Here is a 12,644-nt window from a genome sequence, read left to right as displayed (position 1 = left end):
GGGGGGAGGGGTGTCTCACTGTGTAGATAAAGCTGTCTTCAAACTCACAGATAGCTACCTATCTCTGCCATCCAAAGGCTGGAATGAAAGGCCGGTGCTTTCTTATTGAGAATTCCCTTCTGACTGAACTGAAAATTACCGTAATCTTTCATCCTTAAACTGGCCTGAGGTCAAACACCTGTGGCTCTGTGTTCGGAGCTCTTTGGTGCGGCACACCTACTGTCTCTGCTGAGGGGAGGGGACTCAGAGGCAGCCTCCCCAGATCTGCCCTAGACTTTTCAGATCAGAAAAGGTCCTTCACCCAGGCGGCTGAGTTGTGACTGAGTTTAGGGGCTGACCGTATTTGCACTTGTCTACCGTCCTGCGTCCGTCATCAGGTCCTGGATGTCTCCAGTGACAGTCCTCACACCTCTCCGTGGCGGCTTTTGTCACACTTGGATTTCTTGGCTGACCGCAGAAGGCTCTCTTTGTTTGAACTGAGGCAAGGTCTCACCACGTAGTCTGGTTTTCCTGGAACTCACTATGTAGACAGAGGTTCACCTGCCTCTCCCTCCAGAGTGCAGGGATTACAGGTGTGTGCCACAGCGCTGGCGAGACTCTTTTAATTCATATTTAGTGTGTGTTTGCATGCTTGTGCATGCATGTGTGTGTCTCTGTGCCATGGCACACATGTCGCGGTCAGAAAACAACTTTTGAGAGTACGTTCCCACCTAGCAGGCGAGTCCCAGGAACTGAGCTCCAGTTGTCCTTCTGGTACCACGTGCTTTTACCCACTGAGCCATCTTGACAGTCCCTTGCAGAAGACTCTGAAGTATTACTTTACTCCACTTCTTACCCCTCTTCGGTCTCTTCTCCATACAGAAACCCAGATAAGACAAATTAGCTCCTGTTGCTTCGTGGCTTTTCCCTGAATGCAGACTAAAGTGCACAGGACTGCAGATGCTCCAAAGGCCCGGGTGTTTAAACTGGCCTCTGCCCACCTACCAGTCCTTTTACTCTGACCTGACTCTCTATTTTCTGGCCAACCTGGCTTTCTGCTACTGTTCCTTGTTCCTGCCCCAGGGCCTTTGCAAAAGCTGGTCCGTATCTCTGCCCATCTTCCCCAAATTTTAGGGTAACGGGCCTCTCGGCTATCTGAGCCGTCCTTCCTCAGAGATGAGGTTGAGTACAGTTGCCCCATCGCTCCCCTCTCTTTAGCTCTTGCTTATTATACTTATGATGATCTGAAGTGACCATGTTTGCTGAGAATGTGGTGCACACCTGTAGACCCAGCACCGGAAAGGCTGAAGTTGGAGAATTGCCCCAACTTTGAGGCCAGGTCATCCAAGGCTACCTCCCAAGACCCAGTCTCTACAAACGGGAGTGGGGGCGGGGACAAGGGGGTCACGTTTATCCAAGTGTTAATGGTTCATCACCCATCATTCCATTCAGATATTAGGTCCCATGGCGCCAATCAGGAAGCACACAACAGTAACCATAGGTTTCTCGTCCCGCCGGATCCCACAGCCGCTTTTAAAATAGCACTTAGAGGATTAATATTAATTACATACTATTTGGCCTATTAGCTCAGGCATATTCCTAGCTAGCCCTTACAACTTCAATTAACGCATTTCTATTAGTTTATATTTTGCCAACAGGCTTGTGGCTTGTTACCTCACATCTTTCTTCTCCAGTGGCTGCTGGCGTCTCCCTGACTCCGCCTTTTCTCTCCCTGTCCCTTGACTTGGACTTCCTGCTTAACTATATTCTGTCCTGCCATAGGCCAAAAAAGTTTTCTTTATTAACCAGTGGTGGTAAAACATATTCACAGCATACAGAGGGCCATCCCACATCCCACAACACACACCAAATGAATGGAAGGATGAGGCAGAAACAACACATAGGCACAGACTCTAAAGCTAAGTGAAGAACTGATGCCCAGTTCAGGTACAGGTGTACTGTCCAGACAACAGCTGGGGCTTGGTGTTATACAGTTCACTGGAGTCTTCCCCAGGTCTCAGCACTGGGGTGTGCTGGGCCTTAGACCATGGGGCTTACTGTCTACTTGAAAAGTATGGCTTACACAGGGCTCCAGGCGGGACCACCACTGGGCTCCAGGGAGGACCACCACTGGGCTCCAGGGAGGACCACCACTGGGCTCCAGGGGGGATCACCACTGGGCTCTAGGCGGGACCACCACTGGGCTCCAGGGAGGACCACCACTGAGCTCCAGGGAGGACCACCACTGAGCTCCAGGGAGAACCACCACTGGGCTCCAGGGAGGACCACCACTGGGCTCCAGGGAGGACCACCACTGAAGAGCACTGCAGTGTGCTTCACAAACCACAGGAATACATGAGACCTGTCTGGCGAGTGTGTGGCCATGCAGGTCCCCAGGCTGCAGCTCTAGAGATTGTCACCTACACTCAGGAAGCCTCTGAGCTGGACTTGGAGGAGAGGCAAGGACTTGGTGACCAGTTCTGAGAAATCCCTACAGCCCTGCACACCAGGTTGGCCTGTCGCTCTAAGCTGAAAGGGTTCCACAGAGAACTAGCAAAATTTTGTGTGTGTGTGAGCTGAGGTAGGGGAATTTCTCATTTTAGACTTTGGATTTTGGCATCTCTCAGCCCTGCCTTTGCACACTCTTGGATTTCCTAGACTAGCCCAGGGGGAAGGAGAAGAAACCATAGTTTCCTTCTTTAAAACGCTTATTTTTACTTGTGCATCTGCACTAGTGCTGTGTGTGGTGGGGCGCGGGCACTGCTGTGTGTGGTGAGACGCGGGCAGTGCCCAGGCCCATGGGTGTGTGGAGGCCAGAGGAAGGCTTTAGATCCCTTTTGGGCTGGGGTTAAAGTCTGTGTAGACCATGAGCTTGTTCTGTGGGTCCTGGTATCTGAACTCAGGTCATCATGGTTGTGCAAGAGGCACCATTTCTGAGCCTCTTCTTGAACACTGCACATAGCCAATCACTACTAATGCTTTTGCTACCCCATTCTAGAGAAAGCCCACTAAGACGCCATAGGTTATATAGTTTTCCAAGCTCAGACGTCTGCTAAGAGAGGAACTGGGAGTGATGGAGTGTGCCTAGCACAGAACACTAGGCTTTAGTTGGGTAGTTGGGTAGTCTCCATCACTTTCCTCCCATGAGTTCACAAAGAACTAGTAAGTCCCATTGGGCCTTTAGAGAAGTTATCCCTGGGTGAGCAGACAGTCTTCCTCCACACGGTGGCGCTGCGTCCCTTCTCCAGAAGATTTTCCTTACAATGGGGCTTGCGCAGAGCCAAGTAGCCCCAGCTTTTGCTTGAGATTTCATCCTCAGCTTGCAGGGCCAATTGGGCCCCTCTCCGTAGCTTTAACGTGGACTCCCACGACCATCTCCCAGCATTCCCCAAACGCCACCAGGAAAAGCAGTTGTTCCCACAGACTATATTAGCCAATCAAAGACTTGGGACAGAATCGGGTTTGAACAGGAGATTCCCACGTTCTGAGGACCCAGTTAGAAAAAAGAGGCAGACGCCCAGATTTTCTTCCATCTGCTGAACATAGGGTATCTCCGCAGGCTGCTGAAATGGCTCTCCATATGTCTTCTCACTGTACCTACCATTAGGGGAAATATCCATCTGTGGGGTTTGCTTGCTTGTTTTTGTTTTTACCAGCTGTTTTATATGTGAACAACCTTGGACCCAGGCTGCGACTCAGCCCTTCAAACCCAACGAAGCTTTACGCCTTTTGCACAGCCCACACCGTATCTTCTAGTGAGCTTTAGCTTCATGACGGACTTGTCCTGTGATCTGAAGTTAGACCATGAAACTGGGTAGGAAGCTTGGGGGTAGAGCACCGCCTGCCATGGTATGCAAGGCCTGGACCTGGAGGATGGCGTGTAGGTATATGTCTGTCTGAAGGGAAAAGCCACAGCTTTGTCCTCAGAGCTTCCTAGAATAGGCCCTTGGAATTTGACTTACAGATGGTTGTGAGCTACCATGTGGGTGTTGGAAACTGAACCCGGGCCTCTGCAAAAAGCAGCAAGTGCCCTTAATTTCTGAGCCATCACTTCAGGCCCTTAAAATGTTATTTTTCATTCAATAGGCAATGCAAGGACAGATCCAAAATTTAGTGTTTAAAATAAGTATCTCTGGTGGATTTTCTTTTTTTCATTTAATACATAAACATACAGGGCCAGGGATGTAGTTCAGTTGTAGAGTTCTTTGATGCCCAGTACCACATAAAAATGAGCATAGTTGCATACACTTGTAATCTCAGTACTTAGATGGAGTACACAGACGGAGGCAGAAAGATCAGAAGTTCAAGGTCAGGGGCCAGCGAGATGGCTCAGCAGGTAAAGGTGCCTGCAACCAAGATTGAGTTTGATCCCTGGGACCCACATGGGGAAGGAAGAGAACTGACTCCCTTCCTGAGCGCACTGTGGCCTGTTTTCATCCCTCCCCCCAAATAAGGAAATAATAAAATTCAAGGTCAACCACGAATGGTGGTGGTACCTTTAATCCCAGGAGGCAGAGGCAGTCGGATCTCTGAGTTCAAGGCCTGCCTGGTCTACAGAGCAAGTTCCAGGACAGTAAAGGCTATACAGAGAAACAATCTCAAGTCATCCCCACCCACCTCCCCCAAAAGTTCAAGGTCATCCTTGGTGAACTCAAGGCTAGTCTGGGCTCCATTAGCTTTTTCTTAAGAAAGAAACAAAAACAAACAATCAGAAATGACTTTGTTCTCAGTGGACCACCGTTCTGAGCACCCAGCGCCTGGCTAGCCTGTGAACGGTCGCTGGCCGTCACGTGAGTCGTGCGACCTTAGGCGGAGTGCTGATTTTCTCTTGGGCATCAATTCTTCCTCTGTTGAATGGACAAATGCCATCTGTAAAATGAAAATACCACAGACATGATGAACAGGACCAGTGAGAGGCCTCAGAGGTGACAGCTCTTGGTGGGCAAGCCGGGTGAGCTGAGTTTCATCCCTAAAATGGACAGCGAAGGAGCGAATTGCCTCCCGAAAGGCTGTAATTTGGTCTTGTCTAAGTCTGGTTTCCCTTGCGGGGATGAAATGCCGTGGCCAAAGGCGACTTGGGGAAGAAAGCATTTGTTTGGCTCACACTTCAGATTGCAATCCATCACTGAGGGAAGTCAGGGAAGAAAGTCAAGGCAGGAGCCTGCAGCAGAAACCGTGGAGGAGTGCTGCTTGCTGGCTCACCCACAGGCTCGTGCCCATAGCCTTTTTATAGAGTTCAGGACCACTTGCCCAGGAAATGGTGCCACCGCAGTGGGCTAGGACCCACCACGTCAATTAGTCCCTTTAATTCAGTCCCGCACAGGCGTACCCACAGACCAACTTGATAAAGACAGTTCCTCAACTGAGACTCTTTCTGGTGATTCTAGACTGTTAGTTTGACAGTTAATGCTCCCTAAGATAGAAATCTGCTCATGAATCCCCTTCTGCCACATCACACACACACACACACACACACACACACACACACACACACACACTTTAAAGATGGTGGCAAGAGAAAGGGCAGCTTGGCTATCAGTGCGATGTTGGCCGAAGAGAACATCGTCAGGTACATTTACAAGAACACCTATGTGGTGGGATGGGAGGATCCTGCCTTCCAAGAGTTCTGCGGTTTTGTTGTGGAGACCCCAATGTGATCGCTGATGCTAGAATTAACAAAGGTGCCTAGACCAAAGGGATACAGAACATCCAATGCCATATCCACATATAGTCGTCTAAGGAACATAATAAAGGCTAAAAGTCACTAAATGAACGCTGTGCTAGCGGTCAATACCCCCATTCTCACCTGCACTAAATTTAGGCCGTCATATGGATGAAAATAACATTGATGGTCAAGTACAATTCCAAACCGTTGGGAAAGGGGGCGATGATGTTTCGGCCTGCACACCAGATAACCAAGGAAAGACAGGCCAGAGGCTGTTTTGGAAAAAGGGAACCTGTCTCTCTGTCGGGTGAGCCTGTCTCCCAGGGAAATGTGGACTGTTTCTCATCCGGGGCCAGCAGGGGGCAGCATTACTCTCCTCACAGGACTGTGTAGCACTTCAGATGAGATCTTTGCTCAGTCCCCATTCCCACATGCCTGGACCAGAAGGGGTCAGGAGAAGGAGGGATGCTAAGTGTCCAGGAAGAAAAGGGGTCAGAGAGAAAACAAAAACTCTGTTCCACATCTCAGAAGCAAAACAACAAATCCACACAGATCAGTTTAGGGGGTGGGCCCTGGTGTGTGAGCACACAAGGACCAAGGCGTGAGTACACAGGGTGAAGCGTGACCGTGTCCTTTTCTGCCACCGCCATGTCTCATCCCTCTGGGAGGAGGTAGTTTGGGGTCCAGAAGGCCAGGACGTACCCTCTGTTAGGGTCAGTGATCAGACGGACCAGTGGGAGAGCCTTTATTTCTGTGTATGCAACAGGGCTGGAAATTCAATTCACACTTCATCTGTGCAGAGGAAAAAAGAAATTTTCTTATTTATTAATTTATAACCAAACTGGCCTTTCTCCCAACCCCTCCATAATGATTAGTGAGAAAAACAATTAAATGCTCAGTGTGATTTAAACGTCACGGGGCCTGACAACTTAGCCTGTCCCATGAAGCAATCTCAACTCTTACATAAAAGAGCGCAGTTCTCAGGTTACTCTCCACGGTTTTCCCACTGACATGGTGTTAGGATGTGTGGCCAGACAGGGACAACTGAGTGACATCTGGCAAGAAGAAGGAGTTGGGGTTTGGGGTGTGGCGACTGCCGATTTCCCAGCCAGAACTGCTCTCACCCCTGACCACTGATACACTTGAGCTGAGTTTACATAACCCATGGTCCAGTCCCTCCCAGGCCGGTTGGATCCCACTGAACCCGGATCCCTTGTTGCCTGTGAAGTTCCCTTGCCGAACTGTTGTGCCCTCAGTTCAGGAGTCAGGCCTTGTGGGATTTGAAGCTGGCTTGTGAAAGTTGCATTTCTGAGGCTCCCCTGCCCTGTTCTGGAGCCCTGTGGTCACAGGCAGTGGCCAGGGTGGTTTGGAGCAGCTGGGAGGCTGCCGCTTTTTCCCAGAGTTCCTAGGGAGGTCAGGAGCATGGACCCATCTCCAGAGTGGACCCAGCAGGCCAGATGTGATCATCTGGCTCCCCTCCCTCCTAATCCCTTCCCACCATCCCCCACCCCATAGACAGGAGAGGACCAAATGCTTTCTTTTCTGGCCTGGGCATCTATTACATAAAACTTTATGGTCACACCCAAGGAGATAGAGGCAGGAATCCAGCAAATCCGCTCTCTAGAGAGCGGGCTATGTAACGGGCTGTTTCAGTTTGGTGACACACATCGCAGATCTTCTCTTTTTGATGACAAATCCCAGTCCTATGCATGGATGGCTGTCGCAGGCTAGACAAGATGCGTGTCAGGGGGTCCTCATCAAGGCAAAAGAGAGAAGCACACTCATAAAATCTCAGTCTTGGGTGTGCTTGAAGTGTTACCACCCTGGGTGGCAGAACCCGCGGAAACAACAGGCACGCTGTAGGCTTCATCTGCCAGGGGAACCCACTCCCTTGCTGATTGAGGATCTGCCCCTCCCAGGGAGAATGCAGTCAGTGTGAGCTGAGCCCACTCGATGAGGACAGACGCGCACGGAAACGCAGATACCCAGATGTGTTCACTCTCATAATCAAAGACATACAGATACCTTGTACTTTTTAAATCAATGGCTAGTTTTATGTCAACTTGACACAAGCTAGAGTCATCCGTGAGGAGGGAGCCTCAACTGAGAAAGAAAGATGCCTCCATAAGACTGCGCTGTAGGCACACCTGTAGGACATTTTCTTAGTTAGTGATCAATGGCAGAGGGCCCAGCCCATTGTAAGTGGTGCCTTCCCTGGGCTGGTGGTCCTGGGTACTGTAAGAAAACAGGTAGAGCAAGCCAGTAAGCAGAACCCCTCCATGGCTTCTGCATCAGCTCCCGCCTCCTGGTTCCTGCCCTGCTTGAGTTCCTGTCTTGACTTCTGTGGATGATGTACTGTGATGCGGAAGCGGAATAAACTCCTTTCTCCCCAAGTTCCTTTGGTCATGGCGTTTCATCACAACAATAGTAACCCAGACTAAGATAACCAATAAGTTTACCTGGTTCTGTACCTGGGGATGTGGAGATACACAAGCCCACATAATAATTAGACTTAATACCTATGGGGAATTTATTACCCCATAGACATTATATAACCCTATAAAGAGATTAAGTGCTTTAATCTTGACAGCGGTGTCATGAGTTAATGATTATTATTTACCACACTTAACAGATGGGTGAATGGACTCACTTAGCTGCCAATTCAAAGTTACGGAGTTAATAACTGGTAAAGCTGTGATGTGAGCCCAGGCTGTCTGATACCAGAGGCAGCAGATGTAGCTGGTGTCCCTCTTCCGCTGTCTTGCTCATAGACATTCACAGTCAATAGGCTCAAGCAGAGTTGTATGTGGGTGACTCTGCTTTTGTGAGACTTAGGGCAGAGGCCAGGTCTCGGACTTCCTGTAGTTATGTTATGCTTTGGCCTTGGAGGACTCTGGCCTCTTTCCCACCCCATCCTCTGAGTGCTGGAGAGGTAGGGTGTGAGTGTCTTCATTTTCCATACGATCCCCAAGCTAGCTCATCTTCCTCACCTTCATATCAGGTGAGTATTCCCTAGCTGGAGTCTTGCAAGTGGGCCCCACTGGGAAGTTTCTTGAGCTTCCAGAGGGTCAGGAGAGAGGTCTGTCCACAAAGAGAGGGGCCAGGAGCTGAGTACTTCCTTTGAAGTCTCATCATGGCCCTAGTTGAGTGGTCATGGGTTTTAGAAGAGTTCAGGGAGTGAACCCTCACTAGAAGAAGGCTCCAGGGGCCTGTGCAAGCTGGGGCACCCCATACAATCAAGGCCAGTCAGAACTGGCTCTGCTGAGGTTGACATCAGAGTGGAGTCTCTCTGGGAAGGGATTCACCCAAGTCACCCCAAGGTCTCCAGTCTCGGGGCTTAAACCTGAGCCAGGGTCATTGTGTCAGAGAACAAGGCTCCACGGTAGGAAAGATGGAGGCATCTTAAGCATAAAAATCATGGATACTGAGGTCTTCTTATGTATCCCAGGCTGCTCTCCAGCATGGAGTCATCCCACCTCAGCCTCCAGAGTTCTGTGATTACAGCATTTACCACACACTTCCAGAACAACCGAGATGTCTGGGAACACGGCTGTGGCTTGGTGCAACACAGGAAGCACTTTAGGACTGGAGCCCCAGAACCCCAGGGCCTGCGGGTCATCGACAGTCCTCCCACCTCTGCCTTGTGTGGTGCTCCCACCCCCGACTGTCCTCTCTGTTGCACATGTGAACGTCCCTGGTGCCAACCTCCGGCCTTAGGACTTCACCTGGGTTTCCCATTGTACACTGACAACAGCTGGCGAGGCTAACTTCCCTTTCTTCTTCCTTTCTTCCGCTCTTTCTTTCCCTTTCTCTCTCCACCGTCTCCACGTCTTCCTTATTTCCACTAGTGGGAAATGGAGGCACAAAGGGATGAAAAGCTTTGCTGGAAGCCCCATGTTGGGTGGAGAAGAGAATGGGCTCACCTTTTGCTACAAGCCGAGTCTTGGCTCTGATCCCAGCAGTTCACCCGTGTGCCGACTCCAGTGGCCCCACGTGCTGGAAGGAAGCACCTGTCTTGGGGGCCAGATTGTCTGTCCGTGTAGCCCTGTGAGTCTAAGACACACCTGTGCTCCTGGCTTTGGGCACCTTGGCTTTTCTAATCTTAGAGAGGTGGCTGTTGCTGCCGTCTCTTCAATTCAGTTCCCTTACCGCCCCCCTCCGCCCCAATTCCTCCCCAACGAGAGACAGATTCTTCCCACCACTGTTTTGCTAAGAGAAGACTAGAGTTTCTCAGAAGAGAGTCTTGGAAGCTGGGAGGGACAAGAAACACACCCCAGATACCCCAAAAATTCTGGGGAGCCTGGATCTCCACGATCAGAAGACCTGTTCTCATTGGGCTTCACTGTGTGGGGCTTCCCAGCTTGCACGGGGCCCTGGCTCTAGTCTGGGACCTCCAGAAGACCTGATGCTCTCTAGGCTAATCAGGCTTTGGGGTGGCCTTGGGCTTGCTTAGCTTTGCTCTGTTCCCTTACCATGGCGTAGGCCATTCAGATTTGGTCAGTGGAGTAGCGGCTGCCTGAGAGAGCAGACAGGTGGGCAGTTAGCATGCCGCTTCATCAAGGCCCCTCCCTGGTCTCCTCAGGTCACCCCTGTGCTCTCTCACTTCTGTCTGTCAAAGCCCTTGGGACACTCATGTCATCAGTTTAAGGGAGACACAGTCCTTATGTCTCCATCCTTAGGTGCTGTCAATCAAGTTAACAAGCGAATCCTGATTTAACATGACATGAGGCAGGCATGGTGACTCCCATTTAAAACTCAGCACTCCGGAGACTGAGAATGGAGTGACTCCGTGAGTTTAAGGGCAATGTGGCTATGCAGTGACACCCCCGTCTCAAATAAATAAATAAAAGGTCAGGGAGATGACTCAGTGGGTAGAAGCACTTGCCACACTGTCCTGACTACTTAAATTCCATCCCCAGGACCCACCCGTGAGAACAGAACCGATTCTGGAAAGCTGTCCTCTGACTGACACATGCGTGCCATGGTATATGTGCCCCCAGATAATAATTAATAAATTTAAAATAAAAAGAAGCCACATGTGGTGGCATATACCAGCTCTCGGAGGCAGAGACAGGTAGATCTCTATGAATTCAAAGCCAGCCTGGTCTACATAGTTGAGTGCCTGTCTAACCAGGGCTACATAGTGAGACCATGTCTTAAAATAAACAAAGACAAAATAAAAATAAGAAAAAAGTAATAAAAGTCATAAAAAGAGATAAAATTAAAATGGCATAATTGAACATATATATAAAATGACGGGTTTTAGATGAAGGAAAGTATATAAGATATAAAAGATTATAGGATTTTATTACTAAGAATATAAAGGTTCTGATTATGGGCAGTGATATTTAGACCAGGAAATATATATACACACACACACACAAAACCCTGCCATCTTTTAAGTTAGTTTTTACCTAACTTCAATTTCCTTCAGTGTTAGTAAAATTGCTAATCATGCTTTTGTAGGTAAGAGCTCATAGTTTGCATTCTAGTGATAGGAATGAGCCAAAGAACTAAAACTAAGATAATGATGCTGTATTTAAGGCTGTCTTGATTATGTGTTACCACATAGCAAACTGCTCCCAAACTTGGTCGTTTAAAACGACCTTCATGCAGTGAGTGGGGAGGATCAACCAACAAAGGAGATAAGATGTCTTAAGAGAGCCTGTAACTCTGCATGCTGATCTTAAAGACGAGGGGTTGGAGAGGTGGCTAGGTGGTGGAGGGCATCTAATGGAATATCCGAGGTTGGTTTCCAACATCCACATCAGGCAGCTCACAAGCCCCTAGAGTTCCAGCTCCAGGGAATCTGATGCCCTCTTCTGGCTGATTTGGGCACCTGCACTCACTTGTGCACAACCATGTGAAGGCACACATATATAATTAAAAAAAAATCTATTAAAAGTGAAAAAATAACAAAGAAAAGCGACGACAACAACAACAACAACAACAGCAACAACAACAAAATGGAATTAGAAATAAACCAGAACAACCACCACTTTATCACCTCTTGTGGTGCAGGCAGCCCAGTGTGCTTCTCAGGGCGTCTGCCACTGCTCTCGCTAGGGAGTCTCAGGCGGTCGTGGTCAGGGAAGGGTGTCTGGGATCACGGGAGGCTGACTGGACAGAAAGCAGGCAGCACTGGCCCTTTCCCTCTCCCCTGGATGTCTGTGGACCGCTCTGTAATGGAGCAACTGGCTTCTCCAGCAGGGCAGCTGGAAGTCTTGCAAGGTGCTCAGTACTCCCAGCCGTGTTTAGGAAGGGAGAAAGAGGAGCTGGCAGTACTCTAAAAGAGCACTTCCAAACTTAGGCAACTTATTTCCAGCACATTCCGTTTGTTAGCATGAGTCACAGGCCAGCTCAGACTCACTCACTGGGGAAGGAGCACAGAGCACTAAGACAGCGGAAGTGTTCTCCGGGCCTTCCTCGGGAAGGCCAGTACCACGGGCTGGGAGTGTGAACGGAGAGATAAAACGGACACCCACTGTGGCCTTGGCTTTGGGGCCCTCAAAAGGCAGAAACTGAGGAGCGTTGAGGAGAACATGGTTGGAGTCCTGGGATGCAGGGAGGAAACCTCCTGAGCAAAGGATGCATGAGCTCATCACTGGCCAGTGTGAGGCCATCGCCTTCACTGACACGGCGGGAGAGAATCTTGTCTAAAGCGATTTCCAAACAATGCCATGAAAGCGCCCCAGTCTTCTCTTTCTCCGAGCTGACTTTGTTGGGTAGAAGAGCCGGTAACCATGAACTAAGGAAGGCACTGTTCCACTCTGGAGCAGAATTTAGGAAATCTAAGGAGGTAGTAGCGCTGTTCCAGCTGAAGGCTCTCAACGGAAGAACAGGCTTCAGGGCAAAGGCGCAAGCCGGGGTGCTGCCAGTAAATTGTGGGCTGAGATGGAGAGGAAGCCAAGGGTGTGGCTGCAAATCCCTCAGTAATGCCTCAGTAACACTCAAGGGCATGTCTCGCAGGCCTCGTGGGCAGACAGCTAGGCTTCTGAAG

The 12,644-nt window shown here is 49.7% G+C and overlaps 1 long non-coding RNA gene across 1 annotated transcript; it reads right to left on the bottom strand.

Annotated features, from left to right (window-relative positions):
- Nucleotides 1-4,458: 4,458 nt before the first annotated feature.
- Nucleotides 4,459-12,430, bottom strand: LOC146894321 (uncharacterized). The gene is made up of 3 exons (XR_015002056.2): nucleotides 11,652-12,430; nucleotides 6,347-6,436; nucleotides 4,459-4,848 (listed from the first exon to the last, which is right to left on the bottom strand). It is a non-coding gene; the product is annotated as an uncharacterized LOC146894321 (long non-coding RNA).
- Nucleotides 12,431-12,644: the final 214 nt, after the last annotated feature.

This window comes from Myodes glareolus, chromosome 6 (assembly GCF_982192425.1).
Source record: "Myodes glareolus chromosome 6, mMyoGla1.1, whole genome shotgun sequence".
NCBI classification, from domain to species: Eukaryota; Metazoa; Chordata; class Mammalia; order Rodentia; family Cricetidae; genus Myodes; species Myodes glareolus.
The sequence above is the reverse complement of the archived record's forward strand: the minus strand, read 5'-3'. Positions and strand labels throughout refer to the sequence as shown.